Raw genomic sequence first — 16361 nt, 5'->3', positions numbered from 1 at the left:
TCATCACATCATAAGAACACTAAAAAAAATATTTAATATATTTTTCAGAGTAAATCACATTACAAAACCATGATAATGTTATTTGATTTTTACCAATATATTTTTCTTTGAAAATAAACCTCAAAACTCTGATAATGTAATTTAATTTTTACATAATTTTTCCATACTTTTCACTCAACAAACACTCAAACCACTCCTCTCAAACAATTTTTTATTAATATATTATACCTTCAATTTAGTAAAATAACAACAACTATGCAAATGTACTGTACTATTTTTCCAACTTCAAATTACCATTGAGGAAATTTTTGTATATCTCTATCTCTCCCATATACAGAAATTTAGTAACTCAACCATTCGATCAGAGTCAATTGCGATATCAACCATTCGAGCAACTTCGGAGCTTTTAAATTTATCAAATCGTAAGAAAATGAGTGGATATAAGAGACCGATATCAGATAGCAATTGTCTAGCTTGACTTTGATTTTGACAACCGCATTGTACTTGGTACAGAAATCTCACCGCGCTCCGGCCCAACTTGATCAACTAGTGAAATGCGCAGTTCTACCACACATTATATGATATATACGAGTGTTTATGCGTTTTAATAGGTTGCTGAACGATTCTAATTTCTAATCGAGGGCTGAAATCGAGCATATGTCGGTGGCAAGGATTTGACCGTCGATTATGGTAGACGCGGTAGCTTAATCTGTGAGGATTTCCCGTCTTCGTCTCCGGACCTGGCATTCTTCCATAATTTTAAAAGTCCGAATTTCTCCATCTCGCGAATTGGATCAGTGGGTTTCGATCCGTAACATCGAGGTAAGTTTCCACCCCTTAATCCCAAATATATATATTTTTTATTAGGGTTATTTGGTGACCCCAGTTCTCTGGCATTTCTGTCTTTTTGACATTTTTTTTTATGAGAGGACATGGTCTTTGCGGTTCATATGGCAGCTGTAGTTCCTTTATGGTTTTTGAATCTGAGATTGGTATTGGTGATCGGGGTTTCATATTAGGGTTTATTTGGGGTTGAAATGCTGGGTAAATATGCAAGTTTCAAGTACCTCCGAGACAACTTTGGTCAGATCGGCGAATTTTCAGATCCCATGCAGAACAGTTGGTGCCGGTGGGCTGCTTGTGTTGCTTTTGTCCTTGCCGATAGAAATTTTGTGCAATTCAATAACGTATTTTCTTTCAACGTTGGAAAAGACAAGTTCTTTTACAGAACCGAAAAGTCATTGTTCGAGGTGTCCGAGAAACCCTAGTGTTTTAGTATATAATGTTGTTTAGTTGTAGATACTAATTGCTGCTAAAGGGGCTGTGGTTCATCTGTGAAGGTGGTGGCGTGTTAGGCCACTCACGAAGATCCAATTCTTCCTAGAGGCGCAGATAAGCCGTTCGGACCATCCTAGTTCTTGGTGGCTTTTATAGAAGAGTGCACCCTTGTTGCAGCAGCTTAACACAATAAAGCTGCTTGTAACTAATGGTTCGCCTTGTTTTGTGATGTTTCGAGCCTTGTGCAGGCCATCTTGTTCCTACGGGCCTCTGGTGTTCAGGGTATATAAAATGAGTACAGAGTGTGATATCGAACAATAGCTAATTCAATTACTGCGTAAATTCTAGTGTTGAAATTGAATATAGAATTCTTTTTTTCCTATATAATTTAAGAGTTGGGTAAATTAGAGTAATTGAATCTGGTAATAGAATTAGTGTTGGTTTGAATGTGCTTGTGGATATGCTGCCTACTCACTTGGTTCAGTTCTTGGTTAGAGCGTAGGAGGTGACCTGGAGTATCTAAGGAATACCCGAAAATGGCAGTTGATTGGTAGAAGTGGCCAGTGATATATGGCAACTGGGAGGCAACAAGAAACCAACAAGGACTTTGTTTGGGGGGCCTATATAGAAAATATCCTCTAAGGAGTGTAGAGAATGGTAGGGTGTTCCATATCTGCTGTATGCGGAGTCTCCTAGGGTTTAGAGTCTAGACTCTAAGGAGGAAGGAGATGAGTTTGAAGATGGCCTCAAGGCCCAAAGGATGAGACTTGAACTCTGCCTAGATGATGCATTGGGTAAGTGTTTGTTTGCAATGAATGATGTACTATAATAAAAGGGTCTGAACTCTTTGTTTCTTGGCCTCGTTTGCCGGAAGTAGTCTAGATCCCTAGACTTCATAGAGGACAATGGGCTTGACGATCATGTCCAAAATGCGCATCTTGGAATTGAAGTTGGAAGCATTGTCATTTGAGCTGGGCCAAGGGAGTACATGTCCATTATTAAGTCAGGGCTGAGTACATGTCTCAAACTTAATGAGGCCCTAAGAATTGAACTCTGAAGTATTTGGAAGCCGTGATGACCTTGTTCTTGTCCAATCAGGAGTAGAAGTGGTAGTTGGAGAGCTTGTTGACATACATTGAGGATCGCAATTTTAGTTTTACTATGATTGATCGTCAGTGGTCAAAGGTCAGAAAGGATGGATAGGCTTCAAATGGTCAATTTGACTTAGCAACGCATCGGGTCAGGTCAGGAAGCTAGGAGGATCATGTTGTTGACAAATAAAAGCAAGGAGATCTAGATGTGGTGTAAAAGGTAACCATTGCCTTTTTGCATGTGCTTCCTAAGAGAGGACTCCAACTCATCAATGCAGATCCCAAAGAGAGTTTATGAGAGGTGACAGGAATGCTTGAACCCAATGGTGCTCCTAATGAAGTCCGAGAAGTTGTGAAGAGTGAAATTGACCAAGTATCAACTCATATAGTCTCATGATGGTGACTAGAAGGGTCTCTTAAATACTTATGTCACAAAGCCTTTGGAATAGGGTTCTCTCAAAAGTTCACAAAGAAACATAAGAATTTCAAACAGCAATGTCAAGACCCAAGTCTCCTTAAATAATTGCCTGTAGAGTGATGATGCAGTCAACAGGCTAGTATGTTTCACTAAATCTTGCCCTGTCCTTTGGTCTTGAGGTGCCTCTTATCTACGTCAATTTGCCTCTGCTGTCCTTCAGGGGCCTCCTCTATAGTTCAATGTATAACCACATATGAAGTACCATGCCATTGATCCTGGCGAAAGTGTGTTCAACCATGACGGTTTTGTAATTGTTGGGGTTTGAAGTAATCCCTGATATGGCGGGACCAAGATAGAAACAACATGATTAAACATATCAACAATGTGAAATTTGAGAGAGTGAATACCATGTTTGAGGAACTCAGACTGAAATCTCATCAGCGGCCTTGGTGCTGCCAATGAATTTGATGACTCCTGATGTCACCATGGGAAAACATATGCCAAGAAGAGGGAGGAGAAGCAATGTGGACTGGGGGCTCCCCAAGGACACCATAAAGAGAGGAAGCATGTGAGAACAAGCATTGGTGATCCAAGTTCGTTAGGAAAAGGACATCTGAGAAGGCTTTTGGGGAATAAAAAAGGGCTTGGAGAAAAAATACTTTTGATCTCATGTTAAGTTGCAAATTAGAGGGCAACTTAAGCAATGGAAGAACAGGAAAGAGAAGAGGCTTAGCTACATGCCTATCGTACATTCTATGCTTAGAATTATATATCAGTTATAGACTATCCATTTAGTTTTGTACCTGTCATTTGCTGTTTATCTCCTGCTGCACCATGAGCTTCTACTGGCATGCAAGGGCAACAATACTGCTGATTATTAGCATTCCTGGCATTTGCAGGTTGCAAAAAAGTGGATGTACAATCTGTTGAAATGGGTGCATACATGTTGCTAAAGTGTGTATCTGTGCCCAGTTAGGAACTTGGCGCACATAGTAGGAATTCAGTGACCAAATTTTATAGAATTTTTGTGGGAGGCTGGCAGGGGCGCTGCCGCTTGAACCCTGTGGATGGTCTCAGGCAAGTGGACATAGACACTGGAAGTGCGAGTTTGTCAAGATGGAGGATCCTGGTACAGAGGTTGGGTGGTTCTTGACCTGTGTGATGCTGGTTGTGCTCAGATCAACTTTGTACTGGGAATAGAGAACATTCATGATCTTGATTGCTTTGACACATCTGCCTACTCCAATGGTACTTTTCTAAATTTTTATGTGCCTTGCAAAATTGCAGCTTCTCATTTTTTGTGCATGTCAGTGCATGAATTGCCCCAAGTTCACCTTTCCCTGTCCTTCAACTTAAATCTGAACTGGAAAGTTGGTTGTAATTCCGTGGAGGCATTGATTCAGTGGGAGTGAATTTTCTCAAAGTGTCATTTTGGCATAATTTTGCCCATATTGTTGTTTTTTCCCCTCCCATAGAATAGTATTGTGTTATACTCTAGGGATGATATCTTCAACCTGCTAAAGAAACTTGCAAAATGTTTCTAGGTTAAGGTGTATTTCCTATCTAGTTCAAGTTGATGAAATTTCAGCTAAATCTAAAGCATAGATGGCTCTTAAGATCTTGTCTCTGTCAAATGAGAAATTTGCAAATAACTTCAAATTGGATGTTGTATGCCAAGAACCTTTGGTTGTGCTCAGACTAACTTTGTACCGGGCATAGAGAACATTCAAGATTTTGATTGCTTTGACGTTTCTGCCGACTCCAATGACGCTCCTGTGAATTTTTATGTACCTTGCAAAATCACAGCTTCTGATTTTTAGTGCATGGCATGGCTTGAATTGCCCCATGTTCACCATGTTGCCTTTCAACTTCAACACTGTAATGCTGTATGCCAATAACCTTTGGTTGTGCTCAAATCAATTTTGTACTGGGCATAGAGAACATTCAAGATTTTCATTTCTTTGACATGCCTGCCTACTTCAACGATACTCAGGTGAAACTTTATGCATCTTGCAAAATTGTGGCTTCTCATTTTTTGTGCATGGCATGGCTTGAATAGCGACGTTCACCATTCACTGCCCTTCAACTCAAAAACTGTAATGAATGAAAGGAGATTCTAAACTGGAAATAATAATAATAATAATAATAATCTATTTTTAACGTCACGGCCAAGCCAGACATCAAATTGGTGTATGAAACACCCTTGTTTGTGGAAGAAGGGACCCCCTCTCCACGTTGATTTAACTGCTAAAGTCTACGGGGATGTACATACTTGACCCCCTCTGGATTTGAATGTGTGATCTCTTACGAGGAAGCACATCTTCTTAACCATTAGGCCCACTCAAGCTGTGGAAGCATTGACTTAGGGGCAGTGATTTTTCTCAGACTACCATTCTGGCAAAATTCTATCCATATTATTTTTTGCCCCTGCCGTAGAATAATATTTTTTAATACTCTTGGGATGATTTCTTCAACCTGCTAAAGAAACTTGCCAAAAGTTTTTTAGGTTAGGTGTATCCCTTATCTGGTTCATGTTGATGAAATTTAAGCTAAATCTTAACCATAGATGAGTCTTAAGACCTTGACTCTGTAAAGCGATAAATTTGCAAATACCTTCAAATTAGATGCAGATTTGGAAATTTCCTGTGAAGACTTGTAGATGTAAAATGTTTCTACTTATGATCCCCTGAAATTTCAGGTTGAACCGAGTTTGTATGTAGGAGATATATCAATAACAAAAATATTCTGAGCTTGTTCTTATTTTTATATTTTTCAAAAAAATTCCTGATTTTCTGTCCATTTTCTATTCTTCTCTTTTCATTCTGGTTTTTGATCTTTTCTTCTTCTTTTTCATCAACATTATTGGCTCTGATGCCACTCTATAATGAAGTTACCTGACATCCTTCTTAGTTACCAATCCATAGTCTCTTTGCTAAATACTTATAGCAACAAAAATAAACTAATAAATGGTATTTCTTTATCACAGTTGTAAAGTGTGAACCCCGTGATTCCTAATGTAGTTCTAGAAAGTTGGCATCACATACAAGTTGAAATCATAGATCTGAACATCAAAAATTCGTTCCAAATACCATTCTTCAAGAAAGAAGATTACTCATTGCTTGAAGAAGGTGAACCATGCAACCATAGGCTGTTCCTCGGGACAAACCTTCTCCTAGTTGAGGACCATAGTGCAACAAGGGCAAATCTCAGAACCAATCCAATCATTTTTCAGATGCACGAGGAGAAGGGTCCCTGGAGGTCCAAGGTAGATCATGCAAATCACAGATCATAGATTACATAAATCTGGAAAACGGCTCAATTAAGCCCAACAATACGTTGTGATCCACAGCCAAATCAAAGTAGAGTGATCTTGGTTCAGCCTGTCCATGTGTGACAAGAGCGAATCTCAGAATCAGTCCACAACATTTTTCAGATGCATGAGGGGAAGGGTTCCATCGAGGCCCAGGGTAGATCATGCAAATCACACATCATAGATCACATAAATCTGGAAAAAGGCTCAATTAAGCCCAACAATACAGTCTGGTTGAGCTGAGAGGCTCATTCTACAACCCAGTGTGAAGGCGATGTGTAAGTATGTCCGTCCCTCTTAAAAAAATATATATTCTCAAAATAGAAAAGCAATGTCGGCTACATATTTAATTAGTTGTTCATATGACCTAATATAATTTCATGTAAAGTAACTAAAAGTAAAAAAAAATATGTAAGAAGTTTAAACCTTATACTTTTCAAAAATAATGTAACACGTGATATCAACTTCATATATATCATATATAGAAAAAATTTTAAAAGGAATTTTTTTAATGTTGTATAGAAAAGAATATCCAATGTGGGTTACGAATAAAATATTTTAATATGAATTAATATTCACTTATACTTAAAAATACATTACTAACAAAAAAACCAGTTTAATGTGCACTGATAAGATGACTCAATGCACATGTTATCTAATCTCTGTAACATTCAAAAATACAATTTAAACAATAAAAAATTACACATTGTTTTTTGTACTCTAAAATAAGTTTGTGCATGAATAAATTTGATCCTTCTCGGCTCTTGTTAGATGTGTGGTTAAGATGAATCTATGCTGGTTCACAACCAATCAAAGTATAGTGATCTTGATTCAGTCTGTCCATGTGCAGAAATTCCTGCCCACAGTATCCAACACTCTTTGCTGGCCCAAACTGGATTGAAGCTAGTTTCATCTATGCTATCTACTGCAATGCGGGAGATCATGACAATTGGAGCCCCCCAGTTAGCTGCTGCAACAATAGGGTTTGGGACAAGTGCCTACTGTGCTGGCAAATTCCCCCTCTTCTAGTTGTCACAAAGATACCTCCACGAAGGTCTAGATTCTGATTTTCACAAATGAAATGTGGAGCATGGGAGTACCAACGAGAGAATGAGAAGGCAAGAAGGAAAACAGGAATATCTGTAAGGAGAATGTAAGAGGGAGTACTTCTCTCCTCATATAGCTATTTATACAAAAGGTTGGCCCAAAAAAAAAGAAATTGATGACATCACACATGGCCCACCTCTTTCATTCTCTTCCTTAGGCAATAGCTTAGCCTTTTATTTTATTACCATGCATGTGGGCTTTTCTGTTTAAAGCATTTCTTAATATGTCCTTTGTACTTATACATTTCATCACATGATCGAAATCTAACTTGAATAGTGTTGGCCTTTGCACCTGAGTTCCAACTATTTAAATACGTCATGTCATACATAAATTTTTGCACCTGGATCTATTGTTTACTAGAGTGTCAAGGTGGGTTATTATAAAAAGCCTCAATGTAATTATAGGGTGCAAAGAGAGACTGCATATTCGTGACATGCGTGGTGTTGGCAAGCAGAAGCATTCTGGCAAGGGGCTTTTTTCCTCATTTCGTTCCCAGTCCTTTGAGTTGGGATAGTAAGAGTCTGCCTTTGTTTCATAGTGTTGACCAAATGGCGTATTGCAAGGAAGAGTCTGCCTTTGTTTCTTATGCTTTTCTATTGCTGAACATAATCATCTTGCAAGAAGAGGTATACGAGTTTATCAGTCCATTATTGTGTGCAAGCGGGCTGCCTGCAGCATACTCTTTCCTGATCTCTCCATGTCAGTTTGTGAGTCAATATGGTAGACTGTGAGTTATTTACCATATGTTAGAGACAATTGACCATTGAATTTTGTGTTGAATTAGAGACAATTGACCATTGGGTTTACATAATGGATGCACCTTGGGGATATGTTTCTTGAATTTGGTAATATAATTATGTGTTGCGTAAGTTATAGTTATTGAATTGGTATTTTTTTCAAGATGGAAATTGTACATGACAGGCATTCTGTTTTCTGTGGTATGCTTCTGTGAGTGATATCATTCAGTGGTCATTATTGAGAAAAACTCCACCATTCAATAATATATATATATATTTTTTCCAAAAGATGGTTATGGAAATTTTTATTTTATTTGGGTTAGATGTGGGTTAGTTGTTTTTTAGCAGTGATTGTATTCTGCATAGTGCTAAAAGCCTCAGTGTAATTTTAGGGTGCAAAGAGAGGTTGCTTCCAAAGGAATAAAGGATTGTTATGGTACCTGATCTGTTTCTACTTGTGCTTAATTTTTCAGATAAGCTTTCTTCTGAAGTTTTTATTTTACTTGGGTTAGAGTCTAGACTGTTTTTAGCAGTGATTGTATTCTGCAAAGTACTAAAAGCCCCATAGTAATTCTAGGGTGCAAAGTGAGGTTGCACATTTGGCATGTGCTTAGTTTTTGCAAACAAATGCCAAAAAACATCCTGTCAAGGGGCATTCTTCTTAACTTCTTTTCTAATTCTTGAGTTACAGAAGTATTCATCTAGTAATAATTAACAAAATGTGTAAGTGATCTTCTTTGGGATTGTCTGGGTAGAATGATGCATCCATGTATGGTCCATGTCCCATGAAAACTAATTAGATTGATCAGTTTCTCATGAATTTGAATAGTCGACTTAGCACACATTGCATTGGATGATGCTCATGGTGTAGAATAAGTGGGATTGAGACTAGCGAAATGAATCACATAGCATCAATCATCACCTTTCACCGCTGGGACTGCTTCCCACAACTAGCTTTTTCTGGGAAGGTCATCCATCTCAAGATTCCTGGCTCAAGTGCACTTAACCACAGAGTTTTTCTCCATAGTCAAACCCACTTAGCTTGCTACTCCATTTTCAAAACCTTAGCAATTATTTGTGTAGAGCAAGTCCTTAATGCATAACCCATGTCCTTGAACTATTCATGAGCTCTCATTACTCTTTCATTTAAGCTTTGGGGGGCTTCTGCAGTCCAACATATGGGATATTATTTTTGGGATTATCTGTGTAGAGTATGTCATTAATACTGAATACATGACCCAGATGAGCCAAAGGAGTCTTGGGATCGATGACCTTCCCAAGATATCTTGGATATTGGGTATAAGTCATGGAGGTGAGGATTGATGCTGTGCGATTTATTTCGCTATTATCAATCCCCCATTTTTCATCCCTGTGAGCATCACACAGTGCAGTGAGTGTTAAGAGTACGATTCAGATTCATGAGAAATTGATTATTATAATTAGTTCCCATGGGACATGGGTCATGCATTAGTGACTTAGAATATGTACTGATAATTCCAGAAGTAATAGCTCATATGTTGGACTGTGGAAGCCCCCCAAAGCTTCAATTTAATAAGTATTTGACCAAATGGCGGACTGCAAGGAGAAGTCGGTCTTTTATAAGTTACTCCTGGTTTCCATTTTCTGAAAAATATATCTGCTTGCAAAAAGAGGTCGACAGTTTTTTATCAGTCTCTTAGTATGTGCAAGCTTCTGCACCTAACATGCTCTTTCTTGATTTCTCTATGTCTGTTCATGAGTCAATATGGTAGACTGTGGGGTATTTCCCTAATGTTTTGACCATGTTGGAGACAATTTACTTAGGCTGTTGCTTTGAATTAGCTTGTCTTGTCTTCAGGGATATTTCAATTCTTGTCAACTGATGATGTGATGCACCTTGTGGGTCTGTTTCTTTTATTTAGTCCTTGAAGCAATGTTATTTTAATCTTCTATCTGTTTGAAATGTTATAATTTTCGTTTTGTTGAATCAACTAGTTTTGCCTCCAGAGGATTTGGATTATTGGCAGTACGAAAATAAAACTCACCTTATAATATATATAATGCACCTTTGGGGTCTGTTTCTTTTGATGAGCTTCTTCGTGAAGGAGAGAAACTTGAATGAAATATTATAGTTATTTTGACGGTATGGACTTTTGTTTTGAGACCGTGTGGAGTAAATAAACTTTATGTTAAACATTTTTGATTATTTTGTGTTGAATTCGCTGGTGTTGCTCCTGGAAAATTTGGAAGATGCCAATCCGGTCATAATATGTTGTGCACAGGGGATTCTTTTGTTTTGATTTAGTCTCCATGTAAAATGCTTCAATCATTTCAAAACATTTCCCAAGTCAATTTTGTTATTCTCTTGCATATCTCAACAAACGAGTTCCCACTGATTGGCACTAAGACTTGTGTTCTTTTTGCAGGTTTGTTCCATATAGGCTTTGGCCAATCTTAAGAAGGGTTGGGTGGTTCCCTGTGCATTTCCATGGCATTTGAATGCCAGAAGGGATGGCAGGTATCTTCTGGTTCAGCTAATGATGCTTGGAATGAAGAGATGGTGTCCTGCCCGGAGCTTCCGAGTCCTCATTCCTTACGAGTAAATGAAGTAGAGATTCAAACTAAGACTAGCAGCAAAGCAGAGAGATCAACTTATGCATTAACAGATATTGATCACAATGGCCATTGCTCATTTCTTGAACTTCCTCCTGTACTAATATCGGAGATCCTCAATCATCTCAATGCAAGAGAACTCAGCATTGTTTCCTGTGTATGTGTTCTTTTCCGGAGGATTTCCTCAGATAGCCATGGATGGAAGGAATTCTATTGTGAGAGATGGGGGCTTCCTGCACATCGAAAACCTTCTGAAACATTTGCCATGCCACCAGAAAAATCATGGAGAGAGCTCTACCTTGAGAGAGAAGCTCGTAGCAAGGCTTTTCTAGGTCGATTTAAAATAGATGTTTTCCATGGCCATACTGAACCCATACGGTCTGTTTGTCTTCTGGCATTTGCAAATCTCATTTTTACTGCAGGATATGATACAATGATCAGAATGTGGAACATGGAGGAAGGTTTTCTGATTGAACAGTCACGGCCACTTCGTAGCACTATACGAGCCATAGCAGCAGATATGGAGATGTTGGTTGTGGGTGGAACTGAGGCTTTTGTGAGAGGTTGGCGAGCAATTCCTGAGCTCCCTCATTTGTTTGACATTTCGGGAATTACAGGTCAGAACACTGAATTTTGCCTTCGTGGACATGTTGGACCCATTACATGCCTGGGTCTTGACTCTGCCAGAATTTATAGTGGCTCTTGGGATATGAGCATTCGTGTCTGGGATCGAGCTTCTTTGAAGTGTCTGAAGATTTTCAAGCATGGAGATTGGGTGTGGTCACTGGTTGTGAGAGGCCCTCACCTTATGAGCGCTGCAGGCAGTGACATTTACACATGGGATATTGAAACAGGACACCAGATGAGGGTGAGGCTAAATGTCCATGTTGGCAATGCATACTCTTTGGTATGCAGTCGATCTGGCCATTTGCTGTTTACTGGAGGTGAGGACGGAGCTATTCATATGTTTGAGGACCGATCTCCCCGTCATCACCCTAGTCATTCTGATGATGATGTTATAGTTAATGATAAACCAGTTGCTTCATGGGTTCCTCATTCCTGCCCAGTTTATTCACTTGCATTTGAGGATCCATGGCTTGTCTCTGCATCTGGGGATGGCAAGCTTGCCATGATGGATGTCAGGAAGCTGCTAAAGTCAAGCAGTAATTTCAAGTCTGATAAAGCTGCTAATAGTCGTCAGTGGAAGAACACTGCAATTGTAACATTGCAAAATGTGGAGCCACCTCAACGGTTGCTGCATGGTTTCTATCAAAACTTGTATTCTGTAGACATTGGTGCTGAGAGAATTGTATGTGGAGGTGAGGAGGGAGTTCTGCGGATGTGGGACTTCACCCAGGCTTTGGAGATTGAACGCAGAGTGCAGGCCTCAAGGAATGTGCGTTTGGAGAATAGGTCAAGGAGGAAAAAGGCAAATGCAGAAAATGATAGCAAAGCTAAGCAGGTGGATCCTTGCTCCATTGCAGCTAAAAGCTGTGAGAGACATGGCGGGGGAAACAGGGTTTGGAAAAGGCGCAATGAGACTGGCAAAGTCCAGGCTTAGATTCAGTTTAAAAGCTACTTGGGGGCAATTTACCCTTTATTAGCTTAGGCTTAGATTAATTATGAAAGCTATTCGGGGTTCTTTGCCCTTAGTTTGCTGAAAGAATAGGCTTCTAATTTTCACAATGTCCAGTTAAATGTTACATTCAGGTTAGAATATTGCATTTAATCTCTGGCAGATTATCCGAAAGCTCTTATCATAAAGTATGTGTGGTTTGGAGTGAGGAGACCACAAGATTTTATCTATCAGTTCCTTCTAATTGAGGAAGTGTTACTCAATAATCATGGAACTTCTAGGAGTTGCTTGACTTATTGGGTTTCCATTGGTTTGCACACAAAATATGATCTGGGCTTCTATAAATAACCTTTATTCTATATGGTTGTAAATAGTGTTTCAAAAAAATACAATGGGCTATTTTGGTGCCCAAATTGCAATGTCTTGTAGAGCTTTAAATGCGTATGCAATGTCATGAAAGATACATAGAAATAAATGGGTAAATATTCAATAAACATGGTGGCTAAATAGTACAAATTAAGTCAATTTGAATTGCGTTATTGTCAATTCTATGGTTTTCTTCTCTGAATCGCTGCATAAGAATTTGAGATATGGCATGTGGCTGAGACATCTAATGAGGCTGTGATAACCTCTGGTCTGCTGGGACTGGCTCAGACTAGTCTCTCAAACTGATGGACAACTGGCTTAGTAGGCCGGGATATGATCTTGCGCCATGTCCTCTTGCAGTGTTCGAAATATGTAGGCTCTTTCAAATTTGTTTGCTTTAGGCAGAGAGTTTTGCTAATTAAATCCCGATCTTGTACAAACGACCGTAATCGCTTGGCCAAGCTTTGGATGTTCTGGGCCTAAAGAGAAAAGAGCATATTGATAATCTGTTTGGGATGGCTTGATTGGGATAAGATGTATATTGAACTGATTGGAGAGACGAGCCATTTTTCCTTTTGAGTTCAACACTATTTTGAAGTTGGGTTTGAAGTTTGAATCACTATTTTTTATGGATTAGGTTAGATGTTTGTCTGTTCTGCATTGAAGACAGAAAGCATACTATGTTCTAATCTCTGATGCGCTCTGCTAGGTAGTTACTATGATATTCTATATATCAAAATTGGTGGCGTAAACACTGATAGTGGTTGACATATAGTACAAAATCTGATATTTCTACTCCAGATAGGCTCTTATTCTTACCACTGTATTACATCCCTCCTAACTTTGGATCTATTAAGCATAAAGAGGGATTAAAAAAAATCTAGGTGCAAACATCTTGGTACTTAAAAAAGATTAAAGGTAAGAGGAATCTTGTTTTATTTAATTTCTAATTTATGAATTTATTCAAATCAATGTTGTTCTGACATTTGTGGTCAGGTCAATTCCCCATTCTAGTCTATGCATGTGACAGAGCCATGTACGGGACACATCTGTTCCACCCTTTCGCTTCATCTAAATATTTGCTTGTAGCTCTTATTTTCAAGTTTCAGTATAATTTCCAAACTATCTTATACAGTTGTCTTTCTGAAGTCATGTCCGTGCCATCTAGGTGTTACGTAAGTGTAACTGTTATGTGCTGCGGTACCATTAAGGTTTTTACTTCTTCCATTTTCATTTCCCATAACACTGGTTTCTTTTACATGCCTGATTTTGCAAGGCGATTTATTCTAGCAATAAAATTACTAAGCCAAACTGCTAAACGTAGCCTCCAAACCAGGGTTTCTTGCCTGAAATTTCCTTACCATAAGCGTATTATTGTGTTTTGTTATTTTGATGTTCATATACTGACAATATCTACCTTCTCAGCTTTGACTCTTTTCCCGTAAACTTTACTGTGGAAAGGCAGTTTGTGCTACATCCTTTTCTCTTTCTATTTTAAATGTTTTGTTATATTAATTCGTTTTGTTCCAAGAAAAAAGTAGTTATATCTTTATTTCAAGTTGAAAAGATGATATTAGATTCAACGTGCTTGAATACTTGTGACCAAAAGTGTGCTGTTAGCACTGCTCATAATTTCCTAATACATCAAATAAGCTCAGGATCAATACTTCAGATTGACGATCACAGCAAATTCTGAAATTTAATTCACATATCTGTTCACAACAAACCATATTCCCTGTGGAAATTGAAAACAAAATAGTGCTCTTTGCATACCTAAGATTAATATACTGCGAAAGCTGTCGTTTTTACACGTGTAGACAGGAATACATATTTGAATGAGAAGGGATGAATTTATTCCTTAGATGATGGCGGGACCGTATCAATGCACTAATTCAAGCTTTTCTGAGTTTTGATATATAACATATCTACAGGGACTCTAACAGGACAGCCGACTCTTTATCTAAAGTTGGTTTATATGATACAGAAGAATACATAATAAAGTTGGTTTATATGATACAGAAAGGTACATAATTTAATTTATTCACTGATGGTGAAGTTCGGGAAGAAGGGCGCCCCGCAATCCCATAGCTCTTCATGAATCTGGAACCTCTCGATGTTTTCTTTTATCTATGCTGGGTGAAATTTTTTCCTTTCCGATTTATATCTAACAGAACATCTTTGATGAAACACTATGTTTGAAATGATTTCTGTATATTGTGATTTTTGCATAGTTATTGACTAGTAAAGTGATCACCTAGAAGAGAGATATGATAGTTTTTGGATGATAGGAGCCTTTAACTCTTTATGTTCGAATCAGAATGTAACTGGTTATATGTTTCTAATAAAAATGCACTCAATTACAATGTAACTGGTTTTATGTTTTAAATAAAAATACAGTCAGGGGAAGGAGGAGAAATATTTTCGTTTGTGACCAAGAACTTGGTAACTTGATCGGTGTCACTGCATCTCCATTCTTAGCATCACACTTTTTTTGGGCATCTATATTGGCTGGCATCACTACGGAGTTCTGGCTACAGTTACCATTTTCAAAGTTTTAAATATACTAAACAACTCATATTTTACTGTTACAACTCTGAGATTTACAGTTTTTATTACTGCCCCATTTTCAAAAATAACATTCAGACTCTCATCTCCATTCTTAGCATCACACGTATTTTGGGCATCTACATTGGCATCACTACGGAGTTCTGGCTACAGTTATATGTTCAAAGTGTTAATTAGACGAAACAACTCATATTTTACTGTTACAACTCCGCGATTTGCAGTTCTTATTACTACCCCAATTTCAAAAATAACAATCAGCCTCTCATCTCTATTCTTAGCATCACACTTCTTTTGGGCATCTACATTGGCATTACTACGGAGTTCTGGCTACATTTACCATTTCTAAAGTTTTAAATATGCAAAACAACTCATATATTAATATTACTGTTACAACTCTGCGACTTACAGTTCTTATTATTGCCCCAATTTCAAAAATAACAATCAGACCTCTCAGCTATACTTTGCAAAACTTCCTGTCCATATCGTCAAATCAATTTCTTTTCTAAATAAAATCTTTCTAACCCAAGAAAATAAACTGTGTTCTGAAATGCGAATTCAGACCTTAGACCAATAATTATTATTTTATTTTTTAAAAATTTGTAATCAAAGGTACCATATTTGCACCTTCCAGTGACAGCTAATTGTATTCGTATTTGAAATTCCCTCCCGATTGCAGATATGGATGGTGCAATTGGTATGCCACTCTCACTGAGACTACTATTATTCCTTAACATCTCCGCTCCCAAGCCCGCTCTCCTATCCCTGTTTCATGTAATTCTATGGCTGATCTCTGCCTGAAATTTTAAAACGGCCATTGCGCAAGCGTGAAATTTCCTGAATTGTTCAGCGAAGATGTCTCTGGTTGAATGCATGTGCAATTTCCTCTTATCTTATTTACATCAAGAAGATTGCGATCTATGCTGCATTAAAAATGCGTTGAGTTTGGGAATGTCATTATGACAGTGAGGGTCTTGAGAATCTTCACTTCAGACACACTGTAACATTACCATACCATTGAACAGAAGAAGATTGACAAATTGCGTTCTACAGCTTGTAGAAATTCATGAAATTTTATTTTTGATTATAGCTTGTATACAATTCATCCAGAGTATTTTTGGTTTTGTTTGTTTTGACTTTTATCATAAAAATGTATTTGTTTTTTATTTGTTTGAGTTTTTTAAATTTTGTTTCAGCTAAGTTGAGTTTAATGTCGGACGGAAGAGTGACTTACTCACCGTTGGATTCGGTCACCAATTTACTGTATTTTGTTGCCAAAATTGTTTGAACTTATTTACAGCGCGTCCCCAAGGTGGGGGTGTTG

General features: G+C 38.0%; 1 pseudogene across 10 annotated transcripts; it reads left to right on the top strand.

Moving 5' to 3' along the window:
- The first annotated feature begins 361 nt into the window (after positions 1-361).
- On the top strand, positions 362-12528 carry LOC149164145 (F-box/WD-40 repeat-containing protein At5g21040 pseudogene; annotated as a pseudogene). Of its 10 annotated transcripts, XR_016260668.1 has the most exons (4): positions 362-822; positions 3687-4035; positions 6948-7106; positions 10347-12528. The product of XR_016260668.1 is annotated as an F-box/WD-40 repeat-containing protein At5g21040 pseudogene, transcript variant X6 (transcript). The 10 variants fall into 10 exon arrangements; XR_016260665.1 differs by lacking the exon at positions 3687-4035; XR_016260670.1 differs by lacking the exon at positions 3687-4035 and having other exon boundaries at positions 6933-7106.
- The last annotated feature ends 3833 nt before the right edge of the window (positions 12529-16361 follow it).

Source organism: Pinus tabuliformis, chromosome 5_1 (assembly GCF_031772625.1).
Source record: "Pinus tabuliformis cultivar Carrire ecotype Pingquan chromosome 5_1, CPIR1, whole genome shotgun sequence".
Lineage (NCBI taxonomy): Eukaryota > Viridiplantae > Streptophyta > Pinopsida > Pinales > Pinaceae > Pinus > Pinus tabuliformis.
The sequence above is the reverse complement of the archived record's forward strand: the minus strand, read 5'-3'. Positions and strand labels throughout refer to the sequence as shown.